Source organism: Protopterus annectens, chromosome 7.part0 (assembly GCF_019279795.1).
Source record: "Protopterus annectens isolate FY-2018-M chromosome 7.part0, PAN1.0, whole genome shotgun sequence".
Classification (NCBI taxonomy): domain Eukaryota; kingdom Metazoa; phylum Chordata; order Ceratodontiformes; family Protopteridae; genus Protopterus; species Protopterus annectens.
In genome coordinates this window covers 1,675,824,255-1,675,838,211 of record NC_056739.1, presented here as the reverse complement: position 1 = coordinate 1,675,838,211, position 13,957 = coordinate 1,675,824,255, and the positions used below count along the sequence as shown (strand labels likewise).

General features: G+C 43.5%; 1 protein-coding gene and 1 non-coding gene across 2 annotated transcripts in view; one reads left to right on the top strand and one right to left on the bottom strand.

Moving 5' to 3' along the window:
• ACY1 (aminoacylase 1) overlaps positions 1-13,957 on the top strand; it is a 1,669,107-nt gene that overhangs the window by 622,116 nt on the left and 1,033,034 nt on the right. The gene's annotated exons all lie outside the window — the stretch shown is intronic.
• Positions 3,053-3,125, bottom strand: TRNAF-GAA. Its single transcript has one exon. It is a non-coding gene; the product is annotated as a tRNA-Phe (tRNA).

Genomic DNA, 13,957 nt, shown 5'->3' with positions numbered 1-13,957 from the left:
TCGGTAAGCCATTCGACTACCGACATTCCGAAAAAACGCAAAGATAAAGACAGAGACAGGCCACCCAGTTCGCCGGTATTCAGTGAGGTGCTTTCGCAGCCCCTGACACCTGCTACTTTAGATTTGCAGGCCTCTACTGAGACCCATTCGGAGTCCGGTATGCCGCGAGATGCTTCAACTGTGGAACCTGCGGATATCTCTACCTTGGATGGGTCCGGAGCCACTGTGCAGGCACCAGCTTCTGAGGGTGTATTCAGGCCTACTGACTTGCATATTAAACTGATGCCATCTTCTTCTTCAAGGCCTAAAACTCGAACCATGCCTAGAAAACTGACGCCCAGACCGCATGGTCAGGCCTCTATGCCTAAAAAACGAATGATAAGAATGACTGAAGATCTTATTACTTTAATTAGGGGAAGCCAACCTTCCCCCTCTAAGAGACCTAGGACTGAGTTTGCTTATGATACTTCTGACCAGGATTTTGAAATTTCTGTTTCCTCTGATGACCAGGATTTACCCTTATCTGCCTATGAGGTTTCTGATGCTGAGGAGTCTATTCCCTCTGCTTCCCCCCCAGAGGATTTCTCTTTTGGTGAAACCTTGCATACTCTCAGGGAGCATTTTCACTGGGAAAGTCAGGATTTCTCTGATTCTAAAAAGAGGCTTAGCGATTTCTTACTCCTGCACCAGCGCATATCTTTAGCTATACCTCCTGTACTGTACATTGTTGATGATGCCTTTTCGGAATCTAGCATGGCCCCTGACTCTTTACCTCCTGCTTCCAGAAAACCTGATAGATATTACAGGGTTCCTGACTCTCACAAATTCATTTTCAAAAATCCTACTGCGGATCCTGAAACCATTTCACAGGGACCCAAGGGCATTAAAGCTACTACTGCCAAAAATCCTACCCCCTCTGATAGAGACTCCAGGGCGCTGGATAGATGGGGTAAGAAGGTATACACTTCTGCAACTTTGGCCATTAGGGCCTTGAATTGCCAGTTTCATATGTTAAAGTATCAGCAGCATATTACTGGATTGCTTAAACAGAAAATGATGTTGATTCCTGAATGTGCTGAAAATAAAGATTTACAGGTTTTAATGCATTCTGCTGAACAAGTTGGAATACATACATTGCAATGTGGTTTTGATTCACTAGAGGCATCTTGCAGGGCTGCGGTAACTGGGTCTGTACTTAGAAGACATGCTTGGCTTAAGGAGCAATCCTTCCCAGATCATGTTAAAGTGAAATTACTGGATGCTTCCTTAAATCAGGACTGCTTGTTTGGCAACAGGGCAGAAGTTCTTAAAAAGATGGAGGAAAAAGCTAAATCTATGCAAACTGTTAAAGTTTTTTTACAAGTACAACCCCCAAGATTTAGTAGGCATTGGCCTTCAAAGAACTGATCCTTTCCTGCCTCTTCCATACCTTCTCAGTCCAAACCCAGATCCAGCAGAGCACCCAGGCTTCACTCACAGGGGACGCACAGGACTAAGTAGTGGGGGCCTCCACTTCCAAATCTGGGAGTAATAAAACTTCCCCCTATGGTAAACTGTCTCTATGACTTTAAAACTTCCAAGCACTTCTCAACTGACTGCCCCTTTGGGGGAAAAGATTGAACTTCATGCAAAGAACTGGGGACTCATTACCCAGCACAAATGGGTTTTAAATATAGTGTCCCAAGGATACAGATTTCACTTCCACACATTACGAACTCCAAGTGGTTAGCCGGATCTACCTGCAAATCAGTGGGCAGAGGCCCAAAAGCAAGTACTCTCTCTCTCTTAAGCATAGGGACTGTTCAGTTGGTACCAGAAGAAGAAAAGGGTCAAGGTTTCTACTCGAGATTTTTCCCGGTACCCAGAAAAGACAATTCATGATGTCCTATCCTGGATCTGCCTACTCTAAACACCTTTTTGGTGATTCCAAAATTCAAGGTGTTGACTGTTCACCAGTTGCTTCCTATGCTAAGCAAACTTGGCAACACTAAATTTAAAGGAAGCATACCTGCACATCCCAATCGGGGAATCTTGCAGAAGATACCTGCGCTTCAAAGCAGGCTTCTCGCACTGTCAGTTCTCTGCACTGCGCTTTGGCTTATCTACTGCACCCAGGGTATTCACAAAGTGCCTAGATCCAGTCATTGCATTTTGCAGGCAAAGAAATATTCAAATATACCAATACCTGGACGATTGTCTAATTCAGGCAGAAAACCAGGACATACTTTTGAATCATCTGCCTTTTGTACAAAGGGTGCTAACTTGTCTGGGGTACACCATAAACAAAAAGAAATCACACCTGGTACCCTGTCAACAAATTATATTCTTGGGAGCAAGCTTGATAATTAATGGTAAAGACGGACAACACCACTGTTATGTGGTACATAAACAATCAGGGGGGTACACATTCTTACCCCCTCTGCAGACTAGCCATGGCATTGTGGAACACAGCCTTGAGTTACCAAGTGCATCTACAAGCTCAATTCCTGCCAGGAAAAATAAATACACTGGCAGACGGACTAAGCAGAAACCTCATGGACCTACACGAGTGATCACTGGAACCAAGGATTTTCAACAAGCAAATGGGGGAGCCCAGATATAGACCTGTTTGACCCCCCCCCCCAAACTATCAATCGGAAAAATTTTGCGCAAAGACTCCCCACGGACAAGCTTGGAAGGTGGATGCTCTGTCCTTCAGCTGGAAAAACCTATCAGTTTATGCCTTTCGTAGGTTCATAGGTTAGTACTAGGCTAACTGCCCTTGCAAGCCTAGCCAATTATCCCTTGTGAGACTCAAACCCTGCACCTTGTGTTTGTAAGGCAAATACTTTAGCCATTAGGCCACCCCTCCAAAAATTAAATACTGGTAATTTTGGACATTAACTTATCACAGAGATGTCTTTTATTCATGTAGTCCAGCACATTTTCATTGATTCCAGCATACCTTACCTTAATTTTTAACATACATGTACACACATGTTCCATTTCAGATGTTATAACATATGTATTCCCATATCCCAAACTGAAAGGTAGGAATCTCAAAAGGTTTCCATGTCGAAACCCAGGATTGAACCAGGGACCTTTAGAGCTTCAGTCTAACACTTTCCCAACTAAGCTATTTTGGCTCTTTTCCTCCTCTGCCTCTGCTCTCCAAAGTACTACTAAAGATCAGACAAGACAAACCAAGAATGATTTTGATTGCACCAGCCTGGCCACGCCAACACTGTACCCCCTCCTGCGCAGTGTGTCACTATTGACCCCATGGCACCTGCCTCAGACTCCTACCCTGCTGTCTCAGCAGGAGAACCAGATTACGCACCCTCAGCTTCAAACACTGAACCTAGCAGCCTGTCTAATTACCTAAGCTCTCATTTACCATCCCTCAGTAAACCAGTGATGGATATCATTTTAGAGGCAAGGGGGCCTAGTTCTAGAAAATCTTATGCTGAAAAATGGAAAAGATTCTGTGCCTGGAACCAATCTCAAGGGATGAGCACAGCAGTTCCCAGTTTACCTCAGATTTTACAATACTTAACTGAGATGCTTCACAAGGGCCTGTCTTTTTCCTCAATAAAAATTCACGCCTCAGCCATTTCAGCTCATTATAACACAGAACCTCCCCTCTTCTTTCATCCACTGCTCAAGCAGTTCCTCAGAGGGGCCAAAAAGTTAAGACCACCCAGGAGAGCTCCAACTCCAGCCTGGGACCTTAACTTTATATTGGAGAAACTCACCCTTCCTCCTTTTGAGCCAGCTGCTACTGCAGATTTAAAATTCCTTTCTTGGAAAACAGCTTCCCTTTTAGCCATCACTTCAGCAAGAAGGGTATCTGAATTACAGGCCCTTATGGCAGTGGAGCCTTTCATCATCTTTCATGTGGACAGGGTGTCCCTCAGGACCAATCCCTCTTTCATGCCAAAGGTGGTATCCAGTGTGGCCTTTAATCAGTCCATTCATTTATCAACCTTTTTTCCTAATCCACAGAGCAAAGGGGAACGGATACTGCACTCCTTAGATGTGCACAGACAACTTAGATTCTACTTGGACAGAACTAAACCTCAAAGAAAATCTGAACAACTGCTGGTGGCAATTGCTGCAGGGACAGAGGGGGTGGCTATTTCAAAACAAAACATTTCTAAATGGATAGGCCATTGCATTCATTTCTGCTATAAGCACCATGGAAAACCTATTCCACAGGGGATCAGACTTCACTCAACCAGGGCTGCATCTACCTCTGCAGTCTTTGTCAGAGATGTACCTACAAGAGACATCCTAGAAGCTGGTACCTGGAGTTCTGTACATACTTTCACCAAACATTACCATTTGCCAATTTTCTCTAAATCCAGAGCTGGCTTTGCCACTGCAGTTTTGCAGGGCCTTATAGCTGGTCCTAATGCTATCTAAATTCCTCCTCCAATCCTTAGCTTTGGGAATCTACCCAAATGTAATGACTGCAACAGTGAAACATGAAGAACATAGTACAGTTGTGTACACTTACCATAAATGTAGATGTTCGAGTGTATTCACTGGTTACCCTTCCTCCAGCCCCCTGACTTTTTTGGCTATACCTCTTCTCTCCTTTTCAATGCTTAAAAGCTTTTTGGTGTATTTGCTTTTTTGTTTGAGGTATAACCTTGTATATTTATAGATTTAATTGCTTCCCATTAGGGGGGCACCTGACATCTGGGGCAAGAAAAACTGATGTAATGACGTCGGCTGCATGTTTTATACCCCTGACATCCTGACGTCACGGAAGAAGAGACAGCAACTGACGTTGGACCCAAGACTTTGTTAATCAGGCCGACTGAGGGCTACTGCAAGCAGATAACCCAAATGTAATGATAGCAACATTGAATACACTCGTACATCTGCATTTATGGTAAGTGTACACAACTGTACTTTTCCCCCTTGCCTTCTTCATTTGTCTCCCAAATTTTCACTAAATCATCTACTGCTTTCCTGCATGTGCCAGAACCAGCATACTCACTTCACTTTCATTATCTGCATCTAATCTGGCTTTTGCTTTGATGTCGTAATTTCTTCACCTTTCCAAGAGTGTGCAACATACTACTTGTCTCAGGCATTTAATTTCCATCACCTCTAGCTTCTGAACTGCTCTGCCTCCACTACTAGATGTCTGTGCCATACAGAAGCCGTGGTAGCATCTCTGTTTTGTCCACCTTACTTTTCAGCTTCTTTGGCATTCTTCTGTCCCACACTATTTATTTATTTATTTATTTAACGTTTGTTTACTGGGAAAGTCCAACTTGGGACAGAGTCCATTTTTCAGAGGAGGCCCAGGGAGAAAGGCTCCAGCTGGATGTCTTTCGAATGTGGGAGGGAGCAGGAGCATCAGGAGGAAACCCACATGAATGCAGGGAGGAGATGCAGACTATGCACAGAAAACATCTCAGCCAAGAATCAAACTGGAAAGCCTCTTCCTGTGAGGTGACAACAATAACCACTGCACCACTATGCCCCTCTGACATTCTGTGCCAGTTGACAGCAGCCATTTTGATTCTAGCATTGACCTCCTCATTCATACTTCTCCTTGATCAATCCTCGCAGACATTTGTAACTGTGAGCCTGCACCACATTTTTAATATTCTTTCTCAGTTCTCAGATTCTTCTGATTTTCTTCTTTGGTTGCTGTAACAAATGTCTTGTCTGTACTCACTTTCATCCCATCTGTGTTTAGTTTTGCATTCCTTTCTCCTGTTGTTTGCTGAAGTTCCTGTTCAGAATCTGCTTATAATCTCATGTTGTCTGCATACAGCAGCTTTGTTGTTCTGTCCCCTCTGACTTCTTTGCTGATATAGTTCATCACCATTATGAACAATGGTGGACTCGGATCTTACCCCTGATGCACACCTATTGCACTAGAAAACCATCTGTGAGTCCATACACTGTTTATATTTGATTCATTGGATCCTGGTACATAGCCTGCACTAATACTACCAATGTGTCTGGGATATTGAACAATCACTTCCTTCTGTAAAATTTTCCAGGATATGAACACTGACCTTGTTGAAGGAAAGTACAGTTTTGTACCTACCATAAATGTAGATGTCCGAACTGGATAGCATCTGCAGTCATAACAAATGGGTTGTCCTGTCGTCAGGCAGCCCTTGATCGCCGGATTCTAAAGTCTGGGTCCGGCCGCTGATGTCGCACTTCACCCGCCGTCATCTCTGCTGGTCTTGGGGTATAAAGGCATCAGCCGACGCCATTTTCCTCAGTGTTTCTTGCCCCAGATGCCAGTTGCCCTCTTGGAAGGCTAAATTTTGGAGAAATGCCAATGTTTCCAAAAAGTAGAAGGCAAACACAAAAATAAGCATGTATGTACATATATACAAACAAATACACCATAAGAGACTCCCCCCCAGCTAGCTATTAGGAGGGTAAATACCCTAGGAGTACCACAGAGGGGAAGGAGGGTGGGTAATCCTGACTGCAGATGCTATCCAGTTCGGACATCTACATTTATGGTAGGTACAAAACTGTACTATGTCCTTCATGGATGCATCTGCAGTCATAACAAATGGGTAGAATACCATAGCCAAACTAGGGGTGGAGGAAGAAGAATTATGATGTAGTTAGGATCCCTTGAAGTACAGCAGTGGCAAACCCTGCTCGGGATCTAGAGTATAGAGGTAAATTATAATGCTTGGCAAATGTATGCACGGAGGTCCAAGTAGCCGCCTCAATAATGTCCTTGGTTGCCACTCCTCGTAAGAAAGCTGTGGTAGTGGCTGTAGCCCTTGTAGAGTGAGGTCTTATGTTCTGTGGAATTGGTTTTCCATGGTAGGAGTAACAGAATCTTATGCAATTTCCTATCCATTTGGAGATTGTCTGTTTGGAAATTGCTTTTCCTTCCCTTCCTGTTGCATAGGCTACTAAAAGCTGGTCTGTCTTTCTGTTACTTTTGGTTCTGTCCAGGTAGTAGCGTAACTGTCTATGTACATCCAAGGTATGCAGTAGTCTTTCTCCCCTGTTTTGTGGATTGGGAAAGAAGGTAGGTAGGTGGATTGCCTGGTTTAAAGACACTCTGGATACCACCTTAGGCATAAATGTAGGATTAGTTCTCATGGACACCCTATCTTGATGGAAGATTAGGAAGGGTTGCACTGCCATTAAGGCCTGTAGTTCCGAAACCCTCCTTGCTGAGGTAATTGCCAGTAGGAAAGCCGTTTTCCATGACAGGTGTTGCAGATCTGCTGTTGCTGCTGGTTCAAACGGAGGGAGTGTCAACTTTTCTAGCACAAAGTTCAAGTCCCATGCTGGTAATGGTGGTTTCCTAGGAGGTTTTACATTCTTGATCCCTCTGAGGAACTGCCTGAGTAGAGGATGCGAAAAGACAGGTGGATCGAAGCTGTATTCTGCTGAAATAGCTGATGCATGTATCTTGATGGAGGAGTAGGACAGGCCTGAATGTAGAAGCTCTGCCAAGTACTCCAGAATGTTAGCAATATCTATGTTCGACACATCTTTTCCTCTTTCAGTACTCCAAATGACAAACCTTTTCCATTTTCCTGCATAGTTCCTTCTTGTTGAAGGTCTGCGGGCTTCAAGGATAATGTCTTTAACCCTTTGTGAAAGGTCTGGGTTAGTTGCTGCTATGTGATGTTCCAGGCAGTCAGTTGCAAGGTTTTTAGGTTTGGATGCATGATGTTGTAGTTGTTCTGAGTTAACATCAAAGGCATCAGGGTATTGACCACATTCTTTCGAGACATGCTCCTCAGCAGTGGGTACCAGTGTTGTCTTGGCCAATTCGAGCTATCAGGATTATCCTTGGACGTTCCTCTTTGATTTTCAGTAGTACCTTGTGTATCAAGGGAAGAGGTGGAAATGCATATGCTGTCAGGCCTGTCCAGCTGAAGGATAGAGAGTCCACCTTCCATGCAAGTGGGTGGAATGTCCTTGTGCAGAATTTTTTGCGCTGGTGATTGAGTGGAGAAGCGAATAGATCTATTTGTGGCATTCCCCATTTCTTTGTGACGGCCTTGTAGATGTCCGTGTGTAGCATCCATTCGTGAGCATCCGAGGTGGTTCTGCTTAACATGTCTGCTAGGGTGTTCTCTTTTCCCGGCACAAATATTGCCTGTAACTGGATGTTGTAGCTGAGAGCCAGATTCCAAAGGTCCAAAGTCATTCTGCATAGGGGTATGAATGAGTGCCTCCCTGTTTGTTGATGTACCACATGACTGTGGTGTTGTCTGTCCTTATCATCAAATGGCCTTCTTTGAGGAATGGTCTGAATGTTTGGATTGCCAGTTTTACTGCCAGCATTTCTTTTTGGTTTATGTGCAGGTGCAGTTGGTCTTGAGTCCACAATCCTTGTATGCATTTGTCCAGCATGTGCGCCCCCCATCCTAGGTCTGAGGCGTCCGTTGTGATGGTTTGGCTTGCTCGAAAGTTGTGGAAGGGTAAGCCTGGGTTTGACTGGCATGCTTGAGCCCACCATAGGAACTCCTGTTTTAGGCATGGGATTAGTGGGATTTCTGTTTCTAAGCTGTGCCTGTGATGGGACCATAAATTCTTTAGGTACCACTGTAGCTTTCTCATATGCAGTCTGGCATGTGGGACCAAGATTATGCATGATGCCATGAAGCCCAAGGCCTGCAGAACTGTTCTTGCTGTTAGTTTGTTCTGCTTTGTTAATGCCAAGAAGTAAAGAGGGAGCTCTTTTTGTTTTTCTGTAGTTAGGAATGCCATTTGTTTTACTGTGTCCAATTCCGCGCCCAAGAATGTTCTTGTTTGGGATGGTATCAGCCTTGACTTTTGTAAATTGACTGTGTATCCCAGGGCTTGTAGCAAGTAAATGACCCTTTGTAAATCTGTTGTCAGCTTGCTTTTGTTGTCCGCTTGTAACAGGCAGTCGTCCAGGTATGGATAAATTTGGATTCCCTGTAGTCTGCAGTGAGCGATTACTGATGCCAGGCATTTTGTGAATACTCTGGATGCAGTAGATAAGCCAAAGGGCAATGCTGAGAATTGATAATGCTCTGATCCTGCAAGAAATCTGAGGTATCTTCTGCAATTTGGTCGAATGGGGACGTGCAGGTATGCCTCCTTGAGATCTAGAGTTACCAGCCAACACTCCTTGCCCAGCATGGGAAGTAGTTGCTGTAGGGTCAGCATTTTGAATTTTGGGACAATGATGTATGTGTTTAAGACGGACAGGTCGAGAATAGGTCTCCAACTTTTCTCTTTTCTTGGTACTAGGAAGAGTCTGGAGTAGAATCCTTTGCCCTGTTCTGTTATTGGTACTCTTTCCACAGCTCTCATCTTTGATAATTCCGCTATCTGCTGTAGAGCTTCTATTTTTTGATTTGGAGGTAGGTTTGGCATTCCTCTTTTTACTGGTAAGGTGTGGAAGTGGAACCGGTAGCCTTGGTCTATGGTTTGCAAAATCCACTTGTCTTTTGTGATATGGTGCCAATTTTTCGAAAATAAGGCTAACTTTCCGCCTAAAGGTGCTGCTATTTGCTCCCTGGTAGGCGGTGTCAGAGCCAAGTCACTGTGATTGTCCTGTTGCAGTGGCAGTGGTTGTGTCTGTGCCTCGGTTATTGCCTTGCCACTGTCGTCCTCTGTAGGCACCTCCTCTGGATTGATTTCTGCCTCTAGAGCGTCTATTCCTGCCCCTTTGGGATCTTGTGGAGTCAGGAAAGGACCAATTTTTGGCAGGCCAGTTCCTGCTAAACCTTTGGGGGCTGAACCTGTAAGAAATCTTTAACTGTTTGTACAGATTTTGCCTTTTCTTCCATTTTCTTCATTACTTGCTGGGCAGGTGTACCAAATAGACTGGCCTTATCCATAGGAGCATCTAATAGCTTTGCTTTAACATGATCTGGTAAGACCTGTTCTTTCAACCATGCATGCCTTCTTATCACTGTGCCAGTCATGGCTGATCTAAATGAAGCCTCCAGTGCATCATAGCCACATTTTAAGGAATGGTTACTAACCTGTTGGATGTTATTCACCATTTCTAATACATATTTCTTATCTAAGGATTCATCAGAGGACAGTTTTTTAGTTAACTGATCAAGCATAAACTCTTGGTATTGGATCATATGAAACTGACAGTTTAAAGCTCTAGCTGAGAGAGTAGCAGAGGTGTAAACTTTTTCCCCATCTCTCTAAGGACCTGGATTCCCTTTCAGAAGGAGTAGGGTTTTTTGCTGTGGTCGAGGCTACTGCCTTAGGCCCCTGGGATATAGTTTCGGGGTCTGCAAGTGGAGCCTTGTATAGGTGGTGATGAGTGTCTGGCACCCTGTAAAATCTATCTGGTTTGGCAGGGGCTGGAGGTAAAGAATCAGGAGCAGTGCAAACATCATTAAATGCATCATCCACAACAGGCAGTACAGGAGGTATAGCTAAGGGCCTATGTTGTGGTAAGTGTAGAAAAGTCCTAAGCCTTTTTCTAGAATCTGAGAAATCTTGTCCCTGCCATTGGAATTGTTCTCTCATGGCATGTAAAGTTTCCCCAAAGGAAAATTCCTCTGGTGGAGAGGCAGCTGGAATGGACTCTTCAGCATCGGAATCTTCATAAGTAGAAAAAGGAGCCTCTGGCTGGTCTGAAATGTCTGAGTCATCCGCAGAATCATCAGTGGACACTGGCTCGGGAGGCTCTGCTCTAGGTCTCTTTTCTGGGGGCTGAGAGGCCCTGTCTGGGTGAGATTGGGATCCCCTAATTAAGGATATTACATCTTCTGCCAGAGTAAGCATTTGGGAACTAGAAGTGGGCCTGTGTGAGGGGGGCTTAACAGGCACTGATTTAGCAGATTTGGCTGCTTTAGCCCTGGCAAAGGCCTTAATAGACATGGCTGCAGGAGGCCTAGCAGCACCACGTGCTGGGGTAGAGACATCCAAAGGGATGGTGTCTGATAAATCACTAGGAACCACAGTTGTAGGCAAATTTTCTGAGGCCGATTCAAGTAAGGTAGCAGGAGCCTCAGTAGCAGTCATGGATTTGGCTGAAGATTGACCAGTTTTCTCGGTTTCGGCCGAAACCGAGACACTCGCGGCTTGCTTAACCGTGGTTTCGACCAAAACCGCGGACTGCGAGTGTCGGTCTTTTTCTTTGCGTTTTTTAACAATTTGGGTAGTCGGAGGATCCGACGGCATAATGTACGCAAAATCTGAGCCGAAAAATTGTTCAGCAAACTCCGACCCGGCCTAAGCGTTCGTCGGTTGAAGGAAGCACAGGCGAACAGGCTGCTACGTCGTGGTCTGGGCCTAAGCAAGGCAGACAGTAAGAGTGGAAATCTTTATGAGGTATTTGTTTCCCACAAGTTAAACAGTTATTGACTTTTTCTGACATCGGCTGAGGCAAGAAAGAGTCCCCAATGGGTACTTAGCTTTTAGAAGTCTTGAAGTAGTATTCGGTAGTAGTAATCTCTGGATCTGACCGACCGGCACTTGCGAACAGCTTCTGCTTGGCCACGCGGCAAGAAAGACTGAGGAAAATGGCGTCGGCTGATGCCTTTATACCCGAAGACCAGCAGAGATGACGTTGGGTGAAGTGCGACATCAGCCGAAGCCGGACCCAGACTTTGGAATCCGGCCGACCGAAGGGCTGCCTGACGACAGGACAACCCATTTGTTATGACTGCAGATGCATCCATGAAGGACATCAGAATTGTTTTCCTGGTCAGAAAATCCTTCTTCTCTTATATATTTGTGTATCTGTAATATCATATAATATAATATAATATAATATAATATAATATAGTATAATATAATATAATGTAATATAATATAATATAATATAATATGATATAATATGATATAATATAAGAAGTACTTACCCTATCCTTCAGTTTCATATGCCCCAGCTGTACTCCCTCTTCATTCCCTTCTTGGGGTGACAGCTTGGTGCCATGTTCCCTAGGATTTTAATGCTTTCCTCCATTTACTCATCTCCTTTATGCTTCGATGTACATAATGTTTAGATGATGCTTGCCTGTACCTGTCGTGCCTTTTAGTCTTGATTTACTACCTTTCCTGTTGCTTAATGCACCAGTATTAAAGAAGGCTGCAGACATCCCCTCACTTTCCTCCAGAAAAAGCAAGTGGAACAATAGTTGCTCAACCCATTTCACCCATGTTGACTATTTTGCAGTCGACCCATATGTAGTCTACTGAAGCTATCCCATTTAAAATCAATCAATGAAAAAAGCAGTGAAGAAACTGTTACTCAGTGGATAGGAGAAAGATTTATGTTTTTTTGTCAGAGCTGTAGCAGAGGAATTTAGTTCCCTGTGTATTACATGGATTTGGCAGCCCTATGTGTGCTCTGTAAATGATTATACAATAGCTCCGGATGATAAACAGCTGTAAGGAAGAAACATGGAAGACCAGTTTTAGATCTAAAAAAAAGTTATGTTAGCATTGTGTCATGAAGAAAAATGAGTCTCTTACATAAAATGTATAGAAAAATGTATACAAATTCAACATCTTGACTTTCTCACCAGCAATCAGTTTCTTTCACCTTCACACATGGCTTTAGACCGGGTCACAGCACAATGACTGCCTTAATCTCTCTCACAGACATAATCAACAAAGCTAGAGACTCTGGCAAGTTTGTCTCTTCTCTATTTTTGGACCTTTCAGAAGTATTCAACACAGTTTCTCATCCACGTTTTCTAAACCAACTCTCTCAAACTGGACTCTCCTCCTCATCACTTACCTGGTTCGCCAGCTACGTATCAAATAGACACTAAGCAGTTAGATGGAACTCCTCCCTCTCTTCTTATCTCCTCAACTCTACCGGTGTTCTCCATGGGTCTGTATTAGGCCCCCTTCTATTTAGCATCCTTATCAATAGCTTACACTTACCACTCACTCATGGCTCACTTATTCAATATGCGGATGATTGAACCATCATATGCTCAGCTGACTCCACTCCCAAACTCCAGCATGCCTTCTTCTGCATAGAAAATTGGCTTGCAAAAAATTACCTGGTACTCAACCCAAACAAAACCAAGATAATTGTTTTTACCCCCAAAAAACACCCTCTTAAATAGAGACCAATTTACTATACTCTCCCACAGTAATACACCAATCAAACTAGTCTCCTACACTAAATTAATAGACAAACACTTAAAATTTGACCTACATGTTTAGCACAACATCAGCAAAACTCACTAAAAACTTGGCATACTTTATAGACACAAATACTTTCTCAGCCCTCAGCACTTCTACAAAAAACCCTCGCTATCACATATCTCCTACCTTCTTTAACCTATGGCACTTCTTTATTCACCAACTTACAATCTACCCTAAAGTCAAAAGTTGAAATTTTTACAACAGAATCACTAGATTTGTTACTAATGCCTCTTATTCCACCCACCACAGTATAGCATTACACTCTCTTAATTAGCTCAAACTACCACACTCTCTCTCTCCTCCTTACACAAACCTTCAGATTGTCCCTCCCTCTCCACTCTTTTCAGTAACTACCTTCCGTAAAGACCACTTATATCTGAAATCAATATGTACTACAGATATACAAACCAAAACTACCTGCAGACCAACTTCTATACTCTTAATTCAGTTGCTAGAAACTTGAATGCTCTTCCAGTAACAGATCCAACCAAAACTTTGCATCTTTTAAAACTTTGTTATATAACACTTCTGTTCCATATGGAGCTGTAACTGCCCCATACCTCCTAGATTTAAATCATGACCTCTTCTATTCCTGTAGCTCGCCTCACACTCTTACAATCATTACTCAATCACTATTATTTTCCTCAGTAGGTAACATGTGCCTGACTTCCATTTTCTGAAGCTTCATCGCTGTACCATGTCATAAGTTTCATCTCGCAAGTTACAATTTCCCTGTACCTCTACCTTTAATGCCTAGCAATTGTCAATATCCATACACTTAATGTATTATGAGAATTTTCCTAAGTTGATTATTATCTCTTCTGTGTATGTTTTTTATGTGTGCGTA